Source organism: Trichechus manatus, unplaced genomic scaffold (assembly GCF_000243295.1).
Source record: "Trichechus manatus latirostris isolate Lorelei unplaced genomic scaffold, TriManLat1.0 scaffold00038, whole genome shotgun sequence".
Lineage (NCBI taxonomy): Eukaryota > Metazoa > Chordata > Mammalia > Sirenia > Trichechidae > Trichechus > Trichechus manatus.
In genome coordinates this window covers 7475429-7491348 of record NW_004443974.1, presented here as the reverse complement: position 1 = coordinate 7491348, position 15920 = coordinate 7475429, and the positions used below count along the sequence as shown (strand labels likewise).

The 15920-nt window shown below is 38.1% G+C and overlaps 1 protein-coding gene and 1 pseudogene across 15 annotated transcripts in view; one reads left to right on the top strand and one right to left on the bottom strand.

The window, feature by feature from the left end:
- The window catches only part of RABGAP1 (RAB GTPase activating protein 1), a 204403-nt gene that overhangs the window by 49179 nt on the left and 139304 nt on the right, over positions 1-15920 (bottom strand). The gene's annotated exons all lie outside the window — the stretch shown is intronic.
- Positions 1915-5936, top strand: LOC105756238 (COP9 signalosome complex subunit 2-like; annotated as a pseudogene).

Genomic DNA, 15920 nt, shown 5'->3' with positions numbered 1-15920 from the left:
TTATTTCTCAGAAGAGACTGACTGAAGACACACCCTACACTAATCCTGCTTCTCTAACATAACAAAGACAACCCATTCCCAAATGGGATTATAACTACAGGCACAGAGATTAGGGATTATAATACATATTCTGGGGGGACACATTCAATTCATAACAGGGGGAGTAACTGCTTAGGGGACACTTAGCTTCTGTTTTAAGAGTGGTGGAATAATTTGGAAAAGGACAGCTGCAGTGATTGCACAACATGATGAATGTAAGCAATGTCACTGGGTTATACATGTAAAAATTGTAGAAATGGCAAATGCTTCATTAGATTTACTTTTTACCACACACACACACACACACACACACACATTGCCAGTTCATACATCCACACATTCATGCCCACAGTTGCTGCCTCTTCAGGGATGAGCCACTCAAGCCAAAGCAAAATCAAATGTAAGGGAAAAAATATGAAAGAAAAGTAACTTATTTCACTCTATACACCTCATGCTATACTTCATCCTTTATGCAAAGAAGTGCAGCTGGTGACGTTTCTATTATAAGAGGTAAAATGTGCTACTCAAAATGCATTTACCATAGGAAAATAATCAACCTAATCTCAAAGAAAGGAGGTAAAGTGCTCCTGTTAGAAAAACTGGGTATAAAAACTGCTGTTTTAACTGATCCTTTGGCATGAAGTCCATGTGCTGGGTTCTCAGAAAAGAGAATTCCTTTAATTGGGGTTCCTGCAAAAGGCAAATGGCGTAAGAATGCTCACAGCGATTTACTAAATATGAACACTATATCATCAAATGCCAAGGAATTTATTCAAACAGGTTGTGGGAAAATATTCCTTGCTTCTGTCAATAGAGAAAAACTGTCTCCTCTTTTATAAAGAGTTAACTAAAACTAAACAAAACAAATGTCAATAATGTTAGCAATCCTTCATAAAACATACCAGCATCCAGCTATCTCTAATACCTTTCCTTGGTTGAATTTTATTTGCTCACATGCTGAAGAACTGAAACACAGAAACATGACATTTTATTTTAACAATTCACTGTCTTCATAGCTAAGACAAAAGGCTTGACTCTCTCTGGTGAATCGATATCATATTCAGCATACCATCCAACAGCCTGATACGCCTGTTTTAAGATGAAAAATAAAAGTGATATTCTTCTCTTATCCAGTAATTTCTCTAGCCTTTTGGGTAATCATGCTCCCAGGGCCATGAATATTTTATCGTTTTGGGATTTGAACCCAATACTACCTCTAAAGCCTATGCTCTTTCATAACCAATAAACTACTTATACCTTCAAGAATACAGACACCCACACGCACGTTTATATAAATAAAATATAAAAAGCCCCAACATAGTATCTAGCATATACACAGAAGACACCTAATAAAAGCAAAAGGAAGCAAAGTCTCTAACACTGCTGTGAGCTGGAGCTGTGCTCTGTCTGAACACACACATTCACACTCACACACATGCACACCTTCACAAACTCTACTGATACACAGCTACTGGTATGTAGAATACACACACATAGGGAAATATATATTCTTTTAATTTTTGTACATCTCATCTTTCCTACAAAACTATTTACTTAAGGGTAGAAACTGTGCTTCTGTTTTGTAACCCACAGAACTTAGCTTAATGCATGGCACAGTCAATGTTTGATAAACATACCTAATAAAAGTCCAAAAGCTTCTTTAGAATTAAGGAATGGTAATGCTAATGTGTTCAAAAGCCCTACCCAAACCAAGAACTCTAATGCTAAATGTTTAATTCAAGTTAAGACCCACGTGAATGAGGCATCAAACTAACTCAGGAAAGAATCTTTTTAACAGAATAATTTAAAACACATTCCAAATACATATCTGAAATAAAAACCAAGAATGTTCTAATGACTGACTGAATAATAACCATGAAACTGTGTAAAATGCAGGTAAGAGTAAATAACTGTCACAAGAAATACCACAGAGAATATACAGAAAGTAGTCTTTCAGATCAAAAATGTAAAATAAATTACTATGCAAATATCAAGAGGAATATACGCTATATTAATGTATACATTAACGTATTTTTTTCAGCCAAGGATTATGCATATTGTCCTGGAATTTAGTTTTAATTTTAACGAACACATACAACGTGAAATAACAACACAGAGAAAGAACCATAGGCATATATTAATTGCTAAGGAATTAAGAAATCTCTATCTTTAATAAGGGACCCTGGTGGCACACTGGTTAAGAGCTTGGCTGCTAACCAAAAGGTTGGCAATTGGAATCCACCAGCTGCTCCTTGGAAACCCCATAAGGCAGTTCTACTCTGTCCTATAGGGTTGCTATAAGTCAGAATTGACTCAACAGAAACAGGTTATCTTTACTAAATCTCTAATAATTTTATGAATAGCTGTGGTGTGATGGATTACTTTTATATGGCCTTTCTAGCCATGGTCTTGCAACTCCTACCAAATGATTGAGTGGGATTATGCAAATAAGGTGCTTGTGGCCCACAAAGGGGATTGGACAGGTTGCCAATAATGCAAATAAGGTGCATGTCATTCTTGTGGGTGTGGGAACATGCAAATAAAGTGTATGGAACTCTTAACGAGGGAACTGGTCACTTTTGCCATCCTGCTCGGCTTAAAATAAGCCATCCTATAGGCAGAAAGAGGGGACCTCACTATCACCAAGAAAGAAGTAGGAGAGTAGTGTGTCCTTTGGACATAGGTCCCTGCACTGACAACTTCCTAGACCCAGGAGACAGAGAAAGAGAGAGAGAGAGAGCTCTAACACTGGAGGATAGTGCAGACAGCGAGAAGCAGCGGCAAGTGCAGCAAAGAACAGCAGCAGCAGAACCAGGAAACCGGCAGGAGAAGGGTGTGCTTCCCAGCCCACGGAACAAGAAAGCTGAGCGACTTCGTGCAGGAGGCTTGCTGGTGGAGTGGGATGCCTCTGGGCACTAACTGGTGGAGCTAAAGAGCTTTGTAATACTCACCCAAGCAAGGCAAAGGCTGGGCCCAGGGGCCAAGAGGCCAAGGGCCAGAGAGAGGCTTGCTTGCAGGCCCGGCTGAGAAGAGTCTGTCCTGATTGAAGAACTGTATCTTGAGTTGGTCCTGATCCTGAATTGTAACCTTTTACTTCCCTACTAAATCCCATAACTGTGAGTATGGTCTGTGAGTTCTGTGTGGCCACTGCAACGAGTGATTGAACCCAGCACACAAGTAGAGAGTACCATGGGAGGGACAGCTGGTGTTAGAATTGGTAAAAGGCTGGAGAGAAGAGTCTGAACTCGGCATCATAGAAATCAGCTTTGCACTGTTGATTTTGATTCTCCTTCCCCCTTGTGAAGTTAGAGGTCAGAGGCCTTCGCCATGCCATTTTTACAATAGCTCAAACAACCAACAATGGGCCATAAACAGTCCCAGATTCAATTCTGAAACTGCAGCACGATCATTATTTACCTCACTCTCAGCAACAGCAAGAGAAAAAATGATCAACTGAACATTGTTAAAATTAAAAATCTCTTATAAAGATACCATTAAGAAAATAAATAGGTAAGCAATACATATATATCTGAAAAGTATCCAGAATATATACTGAGAACTTCTATAAATCAACACGAAAAAGACAACACAATTGAAAAAAGGACAAAAACACGAGCAGGCACTTCACAAAGGAAAATACACAAATGGCAAATAAGCAAATGAAACGAGAGTTATCAAGAAAATGCCAATCAAAACCACAATGAGATGCAGCCAAGGTATCTGCCAAAGAGAATGATCTCCTGTACAAAAAGAGAACACTTTGAAGACAGCAATCCAACCAAATGGGAATTTGAAAAATCAGAACTATAATTTCAAAGTGTTGAAGGAAGATGACTCAAAAGCAGCATTAAGCAGCTTTCTGCAAGTTTCTGGAACTTGAAGGTAAAATAAGAAAATGGGAACTTAGAGCACTAAAACAAATGATTAGGATAAATTTCACACTGAAAAACTTCCAGAAATGATGAACAGACATATATTACTGCCCTATATGCGGAGTGTGTTCACAAGAAATTATTCTGAAAAAAAATCCATTAATTCTATTCTTGAATTGCATCTCCAAATGAACCATATACCTCCATTTCTGAAGAGAATTCTGAGTTTTTGTTTTTGTTTTTCACTATTAGGTGAATTTACTCTAAGAAGTCTATGAAACAATAATGGAAGCTCTGACATGCTAAGAATGACAGACTATGGTTTAAGACAAGCATGAATCTTAGAAAATTACATTAAGAATATAGAAATATGGAAAGAACATAGGAATACAGAAAGCTTCAAAACATTTTATGCTAGTTACATCAATTGTATCAGACTGATGATGGAGAAGATGGCTTGAAAAAGGATACACAGTTATTAAGAATATATAATCTGGAAATTCAGATGCACAAAGAACAGAAAAATAACAAAAACTAAAAGCACTTAACTGGTCAGTTCTCATCAATCTGTCATCCCTTATCCATTGATTTGGGTATCAAGAGAGAACGAGGAGCTAAAATGCACTTGAGAGAAGGTGAATTTGAGAATGTCCATGCTGAAATTTTGACGCCTTCAAGAATTATAATGAATCGAGGAATTCCATATGAAACTCTTGCTTAAAATATTTGGTCTTAGGAAATATGCTTAAGAAATTGAGAATACATCCATTTGATTCTCAAGAGGCCAAGCTGTACAAAAATGATCCAGAAATTTTAACAATGACGAATTTAGTAAGCTCCCATCAGAATAACGACATCATTGAAATTCAAAAGATATTGAAAACAAATCACAGCAACATCACAGATAATCCCTTCCTAAGAGAACACAGTAAAGAAAACATCTAAACTCAAGTGCTTATAAAATTAATTAACTTCTATACAACAATACATATTCTTTCATTAATTCCTAATTTCTAAAGGGTTGAACAAAAATACACCTGATATAGAGAGCTTTTGGTGCAATGCACATTGGATAAAAGTATTCATGGCCAAATCAATCAAGTCAACCAAATAAACCCTCTCCACCAAGCTGTAGTTGGTAAATTAGCTTAACAAAGAACAAGCTTTTACAAACGCACTTAAGGCAACACTGACTGCAGAGATGGAAGACTAAAAAAAAGACCAGGGAAATGGCAAAACAGTCAGTTAATATGTGCTGAAAATTATTGGAGATATGGCAGAAGTGCTTCTTTGATCAATTGGTTTGTGTTTGGCTGCTTTATTTATGCCGAGAAACACAGCTTTAACCTCCAGAAGAAACTAAAATGCCATAAAGATTATGCAGTATTGACACCTTGCAAACTTTTCCATAAAGAGCCAGATAATATATATTTTTGGCTTTGCAGGCCATTTAGTGTTTGTCACAATTACTCGACTCCCCCTTTGTAGAGGGAAAGCAGCCACAGACAATACATAAATAAATGAGCATTGCTGTGTTCTAATAAAACTTTATTTACAAAAACAGGAAGCATGCTGGACTTGGCCTGCAGGTTGAAGTTTGCCAACCCCTGCTCTAAATATACAACAACACGGTAATTTGTCATGGGCAACATGACAAAAGAGAAGATTTTTGTTATGATTTTAAATACAATGACATGCTACTGTTGGTTAATTTTACGTTTCACCTGTAGAAATTCTCTTAGAAATAATCTGCAATAACCTGAAATGCATATTCCTCTGAACATTTATAGTTTTTTCATGTAAATAAAAATGACATTTTTAGGAATGACAAATTGAAGAGGAACGGCGTTGCATTCATTATGAAAAAGCATTTCAAGACCTACCGTGAAGTACAATACAGTCACTGATATGAAAACATCAATACGCCTACAAGGAAGACCAGTTAATAAGACTATTATTCAAATTTACACAATAACTACTAATGCCAAAGACAAAGAAACTGAAGATTTTTACCAACTACTGCAGTTTAAAATTAATCAAACATGCAATCAGGATGTACTGATAATTACTGGTGATTAGAATGTGAAAAGTTGGAAACGAAGAAAGATCAGTAGTTGGAAAATATGGCCTTGAGACAGAAATTATGTCAGAGATTGCAAGACCAATAACTTATTCATTTCAAGTATCTTTTTTCAACAACATAAACGGTGACTATATATACACTTGGACCTTGCCAGATGGAATACACAGGAATCAAACAGACTACATTTGTGGAAAAACACAATGGAGAAGTTTAATATCATTAGTAAGAACAAGGCCAGGGGCTAAACGCAAAACAGACCATCAACTGCTCATATGCAAGTTCAAGTTGAAGCTGAAGAAAATTAAAGTCCATGAAGCCAAAGTACAATCTTGAGTACATCCCACATGAATTTAGAGACCATCTGAAGAACAGATTTGACGCACTGAACACCAATGACTGAAGACCAGACAAATTAAGGGATGACATCAAGGACTTCATACGTGAAGAAAGCAAAAGGTCAGTGTGCCAAGATGACAGAGTAGCCAGACGCTTCCTGGGGTCCCTCTTACAGCAAAGACCCGAAAAAACAAGTAAATCAATTATATATGACAACCTAGGAGCCTTGAACATCAAAGGCAAAGTTGAGGAATTGGACTGAGCAGCAGGGGGAGGGAGAGACGGTTCAGAACCAGTGAGGAGTTGCCAGACCTCACCCAGCAGGAATCAGCATCCTACAGGCTAGATCGGCTGGCATGTACACTGAGGCAAGCAGTAGTGCTCAGGACGTGTTTTCCACACCGGGAGAGACTGAGTTGCGAAGATTCTACTCAAGCCTCCAGAACCAGTGAAAAGCAGCAGTCAATCAGCAAAACATAAGTACACACATTTAACCAACTGCGTGGATCAAAAAACACCCCTTTGGGAAGAGCCTCTCTCCCATTTACCTGCCCGCTCCCTGATCTGCGTTGGATCCTGGGCCGGCTTCAGTGATTGCTGCATCCCCTGGGCGGGAAGAAGGATCCGTCATGCGCCCTGAGCCATTCTCCCAGCCTTGGAGGGGAACAAATTAACAAACAGGAAAAAATAATCTGCCAGATCCCCTAAGATGGAAACACAGGGCAGGCACAGCTCTTTTGCCTAGGCACAGGCATAAAGGGTCCACGGACTTGCCTTTCACCCCTGCATAGACCTGTGTGGGCCCATTTGAACAGTCTACACCCTCATTAGCACAGTACAACAGGGTATATACCCAAAGCCGAAATTCAACTGTATCAGCTATATGGTGGAGTGGCAGATTCGTGACATCTGACATTGCTCTGCCCATTGAACAAGGTCTTCACTTACCCATATCAGGGGTCTGAGGGCTGCTGGCCTCCACCCATGCCACCTAGCCACCCACAAAAGAGGTCTAAGAATAAGTGGTGCCTCCCAGCCCTTATAGCCAACAGAATTGGATGCCCATAGTCTGGCTGCAAAACTCACCTACCTATGTGCTCTAGGGAGCAGGGACGTGCTTTCTTTTCAGATGCTCAGGGGCAGCTGTCAGCCCCCTATGTTGCTCAGGGTGTAACCCCTTACTGCAGCCAGATACCTCTGCCTACACCAATCACCCCTGCCTGTCTAGGACTGTAGGTAAGAGCCTGCACCACGCACTTGGTGACTGACTACCTGGACACTTCAGCTGAATCCATACAAGAAAGCTAAACAGAATCCTGGGCTCACATACCTACTAACAGATCTAACCACCTGGTGACGGGACGTTAGAGCTTCAAAGGTGCCAATAATCAAACTAGCTCACACGAGCAGCCTATTTGGGCATATCAATACAAAACGAGGCTAGGACACAGTAAGCAAGCATAAAATAAATAAATATAATAATTTATTGATGGCTCGGAGACAACAGTCAATATCAAATCCCATAAAGAGGCAGATCATGATGGCTTCAACAAGCTCCCAAAACAAAGAATCAAGAAATCTTCCAGAGGAAGAGAACTTCTTGAAATTACCGAAGGTAGAATACAAAAGATTAATATACAGGATTCTTCAAGAGATGAGGAATGAGATCAGGGAATACACAGAACAAGCCAAGAAACACACAGACAAAGCAATACAGGAACTTAAGAAGAAAATTATAGGAGAGTATAATGACAAATTTCACAGGCTGCAAAAATCCATAGAGAGACAGCAAACAGAAAGCCAGATTAACAATAAAATTTCAGCATTAGATAACTCAATAGAAAGTCACAGGAGTGGAAATGAGGCAATGGAAGTCAGAATTAGTGAGACCGAAGATAAAGCTCTTGACACCAACTTAACTTGAGGCAAAATCAGACAAAAAAATTAAAAAAAAAAAAAAAATGAAGAAACCCTTTACTATGTGGGAGTCTATCAAGAGGAATAACCTACAATGACTTGCGTACCAGAACAGCGGAGGATAACGGAAAATACAGAGAGACTTGTTGAAGATTTGTTGGCAGAAAACTTCCCTGATATCGTGAAAGAAGAGAAGACACCTGTCCAAGATACTCATCGAATCCCACATAAGGTAGATCCCAAAAGAAAGTCGCCAAGACATATTATAATCAAACTTTCCAAAACCAAAGATAAAGAGAGAATTTTAAGAGCAGCTAGGGATAAATGAAAAGTAATCTACAAAGGAGAGTCAGTAAGACTAAGCTTGATTACTCAGCAGAAACCATGCAGGCAAGAAGGCAATGCGATGACATATATAAAGCCTTGAAGGAAAAAAATTGCCCGTCAAGAATTATATATCCAGCGAAACCGTCTTCTCAAATATGTTGGCGAAATTAGGGCATTTCCAAATAAACAGAAGTTTAGGGAATCAGCAAAAACCAAACCAAAATTACAAGAAATACTAAAGGAAGTCCTTCAGTTAGAAAATCAGTAACATCAGATAACAACCCAAGACTAGAACACAGGACAGAGCAATCAATAATCAACCTAGATAGGGAAGTCACAAAAATAAAGTTAAAACACTGAAAATAGGGAAACAGAGACATCAATATGTAAAAGATGAAAATATTAAAATAAAAAAGAGGGACTAAGTAGTCATAGATCTTTCATATGGAGAGGAAGTCAAAGAGATATAAAGAAATAAAAGAGTGGTTTAAACGTAGAAAAATGGGGTAAATATTAAGGTAACCACAAAGGAAACTAAGAATTCTACACCACATCAAAATAAAAAACGAGAAAAACATAAAGACTCAGCAAATACAAAATCAACAACAATGAAAAAGATGAAAAGAAAATTCATAAAGAAAAACGACTTAGCACAGAAAATTAAGTGGAACAAAGAAATTGTCAACAACACATACACAAAAAAAGACACCAAATGACTGCACTGAACTCATACCTATCAATAATTACGCTGAATATAAACAGACTAAATGCACCAATAAAGAGACAGAGAGTTGCCGAATGGATAAAACAACACAATCCATCTATATGCTGCCTATAAGAGACAAACCGTAGACTTAAAGAAACAAACTAAAACTTAAAGGATGAAAAAAATATATCAAGCAAACAACATTCAAAAAACAGCAGGGGTGGCAATATTAATCTCTGACAAAACAGACTTCAAAGTAAAATCCACCACAAAGGATAAGGAAGGGACACTATGTAATAATTAAAGGGTCAATACACCAGGAGGATATAATCGTAATAAATATTTATGCACCCAATGACAGGGCTTCAAAATACATAAAACAAATTCTAACAGCATTGAAAAGAGAAACAGATAGCTCCACAATAATAATAGGAGACTTCAACACACCACTTTCGGTGAAGGACAGAACATCCAGAAAGAAGCTCAATAAAGACATGGAAGATCTAAATGTTACAGTCAATCAACTTGATCTCAGGGATATATTCTGAGCACTCCACCCAACAGCAGCCAAGTATACTTTCTTTTCAAACGCAAATGGAACATTCTCCAGAACAGACCAAGTATTAGGCCATAAAGCAAGCCTTAACAGAATCCAAAGCATGGAAATATTACAAAGCATCTTTTCTGACCATAAAGTCATAAAACTAGAAATCAACAACAGAAAAAGCAAGGAAAAAAAATCAAACACATGGAAACTGAACAACACCTTGCTCAGAAACTACTGGGTTATAGAAGAAATTAAGGATGGAATAAAGAAATTCATAGAATCAAATGAGAATGAAAACACATGCTACCAGAACCTTTGGGAAACACCAAAAGCAGTGCTCAGAGGTCAGTTTATAGCAATAAATGTATACATCCAAAAAGAAGAAAGGGCCAAAATCAAAACATTAACCCTACAACTCGAACAAGTAGAAAGTGAGCAGCAAAAGAAGCCCTCGGGCACCAGAAGAAAGGCAATAATAAGAATTAGAGTACAATTAAATGAAATAGAGAATAGGAAAACAATTGAAAGAGTTAACAAGAAAAAAAAAAAGATGGTTCTTTGAAAAGATCAACAAAAATCGATAAACCACTGGCCAAACTGACAAAAAAATAAATAAAATAAAATAAAACAGGAGAAGAAGCAAATAACCTGAATAAGAAATGAGATGGGCGATATCACAACACCTAACTGAAAAGAATCATAACAGAATACTATGAAAAACTGAACTATAACAAATTTGAAAACCTAGAGGAAATGGACACATTTCTAGAAACTCACTATCTACCTAAACTAACACAGACAGAGGTAGAACAACTAAATAAACCTATAGCAAAAGAAGAGATTGAAAAAGTAATTAAAAAACTCCCAACAAAAAAAAAAGCCCTGGCCGTGATGATTTCACTGGAGAATTCTACTGAACTTTCAGAGAAGAGTTAACACCAATACTACTAAAGGTATTTCAGAGCATAGAAAAAAATGGAATACTCTCAAATTCATTCTATGAAGTCAGCATAACCTGACACCAAAACCAGGTAAAGACACCACAAAAAAAGAAAATTATAGACCAATATAACTTATGAACAAAGACGCAAAAATCCTCAACAAAATTCTAGCCAAAATAACCCTGGTACCAAAACCAGGTACAGAAACCACAAAAAAAGAAAATTATAGACCAATATTCCTCATGAACATAGACGTAAAAATCCTCAACAAAATTCTAGCCAATAGAATTCAACACTATATCAAAAAAATAATTCACCATGACCAACTGGGATTCATACCAGGTATGCAGGGATGGTTCAACATTAGAAAAACAATCAATGTAATCCATCACATAAATAAAACAAAAGACAAGACCACATGGTCTTATCGATCGATGCAGAAAAGGCATTTGACAACGTCCAACATCCATTCATGATAAAAACTCTCAGCAAAATAGTAGTAGAAGGGAAATATACAAAGCCAACAGCCAACATCATCCTAAATGGAAAGAGTCCATTAATTGGGGAAAGACAGTCTCTTTAACAAATGGTGCTGGCATAATTGGATATCCATCTGTAAAAAAATGAAACAAGACCTACACTTCACACCAAGCACAAAAACTAACTCAAAATGAATCAAAGACCTAAATATAAAATCTAAAATGATAAAGATCATGGAAAAAAACACAGGGACAACGCTAGGAGCCCTAATACATGGCATAAACAGAATAGAAAACATAACTAACAGTGCACGAACACCAGAAGAGAAACTAGATAAGTGGGAGCTCTGAGAAATAAACACTTATGTTCATCAAAACACTTCACCAAAAGAGTAAAAAGACAGCCTATAGACTGGGGAAAAATATTTTGGCTATGACAAATCCAATCAGCGTCTAATCTCTAAAATCTACAAGACACTGAAAAACCTCAACAAAAAGCAACAAATAACCCAATTAAAAAACAGGCAAAGGATATGAACAGACACTTCACCAAAGACATTCAGGCAGCTAACAGACACACTGGGAAATGCTCACGATCATTAGCCATTCGAGAAATATAAATCAAAACTACAATGAGGTATCATCTCACCCCAACAAGGCTACTATTAATCCAAAAAACACAAAATAATAAATGCTGGAGCTGTTGCGGAGAGACAGGAACACTTATACACTGTTGGTGGGATTGTAAAATGGTACAACCACTTTGGAAATCAATTTGGTGCCTCCTTAAACAGCTAGAAATAGAATTACCATATGATACAGCAATCCCACTCCTTGGAATATATCCTAGAGAAATAAGAGCTGCCACACTAGTAGATATATGCACACCCATGTTCACTGCAGCACCGTTCACAATAGAAAATAGCTGGAAATAACCTAGGTGTCCATCAACTGACAAATGAATAAACAAATTATTGTACATTCATACAATGGAGTATTATGGAACGATGAAGAACGATGAATCTCCGAAACAGCTAATAACATGGATGAATCTGGAAGGTATTATGCTGAGTGAAATTAGTCAGTGGCAAAAGGACAAATATTGTATGAGACCACTACTATATAAACTCAAGAAAAGGTTTAAACACAGAAGAAGACATTCTTTGATGGTTACAACGGTGGAGAGGGAGGGAGAAAGGTATTCACTAACTAGTTAGTAGACAAGAATTATCTTAGGTGAAGGGAAGGACAACATACACTATAGGGGATGTCAGCACAACTGGACTAAACCAAAAGCTAAGAAGTTTCCTGAATACAACCAAACACTTCAAGGGACAGAGTAGCAAGGGCAGGGGTCTGGGGACCATGGTTTCAGGGGACATCTAGGTCAACTGCCATAACAATGTTTATTAAGAAAATGTTCTGCATCCTACTTTGGTGAGTGGCATCTTGGGTCTTAAAAGCTACTGAGCAGCCATTTAAGATGCATCAATTAGTCCTAACCCACCTGGAGCAAAGGAGAATGAAGAACATCAAAGACTCAAGGAAAGTATTAGCCTAAGAGACAGAAAGGGCCACATAAACCAAAGACTCCACCCTGAGACCAGAAGAACTAGATAGTGCTCGGCTACCACCAATGACTGCCCTGACAGGGAACACAATAGAGAGTCCCTGACAGAGCAGGAGAAAAGTGGGGTGCAGATCTCAAATTCACGTAAAGACCAGACTTACTGGTCTGACTGAGACTGCAGGGACCCAGAAGACAAGGCCCCAGGACTCTCCATTAGCCCAAAACTAAAACCATTCCCAAAGCCAACTCTACGGACAAAGATTAGACTGGACTATAAGACATAAAACGATACTCGTGAGGAGTGTTCTTCTTAGCTTAAGTAGTTACGAGACTAAATGGGCGGCTCCTGTTAAAGAGGCAAGATGAGAAGGCAGAAAGGGACAGGAGCTGGCTGAATGGACACAGGCAACCCGGGTGGAAAGGAGGAGTGTGTTGTCACATTGTAAGGGAGAGTAACTAGGGTCACTTAACAATGTGTGTATAAATTTTTGTATGAGAAACTGACTTGAACTGTAAACTTTCACTTAAAGCACAATAAAAAAAATAATTTTAAAATTAAAAAAAAAAAAAAGCAAAAGGTCATTAAAAAGACAGGAAAGAAGGAAAAGACCAAAACGGATGTCAGAAGAGACTCTGAAACTTGAACGTAGAGTAAGTAGCTAAAAACAATGGAAGAAATGATGAAGAGCTGAACAGAAGATTTCAAAGGGTGGCCAGAGAAGACAAGGTATTACTATGAAATGTGGAAAGATCTGGAGCCAGATCAGCGAACAGGAAGAACATGCTCAGCATTTCTCAAGCTGAAAGAACTGAAGAAAGAATTCAATGCTCAAGCTGCAATATTGAAGGACTCTACAGGGAAAATATTAAATAATGCATTAAGCATCAAAAGAAGATGGAAGGAATACTCAGAGTCACTGTACTAAAAAGAATTGGTTGACATTCAAGCATTTCAAGAGGCAGCATATGATCAAGAACTGATGGTACTGAAGGAAGAAGTCCAAGCTGCACTGAAGGCAATCATAAAAAAACAAGGCTCCAGGAATTGACGGAATACCAACTGAGGTGTGTCAATAAATGGATACAACACTGGAAGCACTCGTCTTTGCAAAGAAATTTCTAAGACAGTTACCTGGCAAGACATCCATATTTGTGCCCATTCCAAAGAAAGGTGATCCAACAGAAAGTAGAAATTATTGAACAATATCATTAATATTGCACACAAGTCAAATTTTGCCGAAAATCATTCAAAAGTGTTTGCAGCAGCACATCAACAGGAACTGCCAAAAATTCAAGGCGGATTCAGAAGAGGACATGGGAAGTGGGATATCAGTGCTGATATCAGATGGATTTGGCAGAAAGCAGAATACCAGAAAGATGTTTATCTCTATTTTGCTGACTATGCAAAGGCATTCGACTATGTGGATCGTAACAAATTATGGATAACCCTAGGGAGAACTGTAATTCCAAAACACTTAATTCTGTACAAAGACCAAAGAAAAAGTTGTTCAAACAAAACAAGGGGATACTGCGTGGTTTAAAATCATGGAACGTGTGCGTCCAGGTTGTATACTTTCACCACACTTATTCAATCTACATGTTGAGCAAATAATCTGAGAAGCTGGACTATATGAAAAAGAATGCGGCATCAAGATTGGAGGAAGACTCATTAACAATCTGCGATATGCAGATGACACAACCCTGCTTGCTGAAAGCGAAGAGGACCTGAAGCACAAGCCAATGAAGATCAAAGACTACAGACTTTGATACGGATTACACCTCAGCATATAGGGGGGAAAAAAAAAACCTCATAACTGGACCAATAAGCAACATGATAAACAGAGAAAACACGGACATTGTCAAGGATTTCATTTCACTCCAATCCACAATCAACGCCCACGGAAGCAGCAGTCAAGAAATTAAACCAAGTATTGCACTTGGCAAATCTGCTGCAAAAGACCTCTTTAACATGTTAAAAAGCAAAGTTGTCACTTTGAGGACTAAGGTGCGCCTGACCCAGCCATGGTATTTTCATTAGTCTCATATGCATGCAAAAGCTGGACAACTAATAAAGAAGATTGAAGAATTGATGTCTCTGAATTAGGTGTTGGCGAAGAACATTGAATATACCAGACTGCCAGAAGAATGAACAAATCTGTGTTGGAAGAAGTACAGCCAGAATGCTCCTTAGAAGTGAGGATGGTGAGACTTTCTCTCATGTATTTTGGACATGTTATCAGGAGGGACCAATCCCTAGAGAAGGACACGATCCTTGGTAAAGTAGAGGGTCAGCGAAAAAGAGGAAGACCCTCAACGAAATGAATAAACACAGTGGTTGTAACAATGGGTTCAAACACAGCAACAATTGTGAGGATGTTGCAGGACTGGGCAGTATTTTGCTCTGTTATACACAGGATCTCTATGAGTGGGAACAGACTTGATGGCACCTAACATCAACATCATAGCAACACAGAAGCCATAGCAGTACAACAAACTGACAGATGGGTGGTGGATAAAGTAGTTACATGTGATTCAATCAACTTTCCATAATATGGGTGAGTCTCAACCAGTCAACTGAAGACCTTAAAAGCAAAACTGGGAGTTTTCCCAGGGTGTATTCTGCCTCTAGACTATAAATAGACATTTTGCCAGAACTCACTCCCTCTTCACTTTTCCTGTCACCTGACCTATGAATTTTCGGACACAAGACTGTAGGAATCTCCAGCCTGTCACCTGACTTACAGATTTTGGCCTTATCAGCCCCCTATCATCATGTGAACCAATTCTTTAAAATAAATCAGTCTCTCTCTCTATTTTATTATCTACATTATCTTACTGGTTCTGTCTCTCTAGAAAACCCTAAGAATTCATATAATGGAATGCTACACAGCAATAAAAATGAACTGTTGATACACACAACATAGACGAATCTTAAAAACCATTAGGTTGACCAAAAGCCCAGACATTAAAAGCATACATACTATAAGATTCCATTAATAAAAAGTCCTAGAGTAGGAAAATTTTTTCTATGGTGATAGAAATAAAAAAAAGGTTATGGCTGGGTGGGGATGTGCGGAAGAGGATTGACTGAAAAGGAGCACCA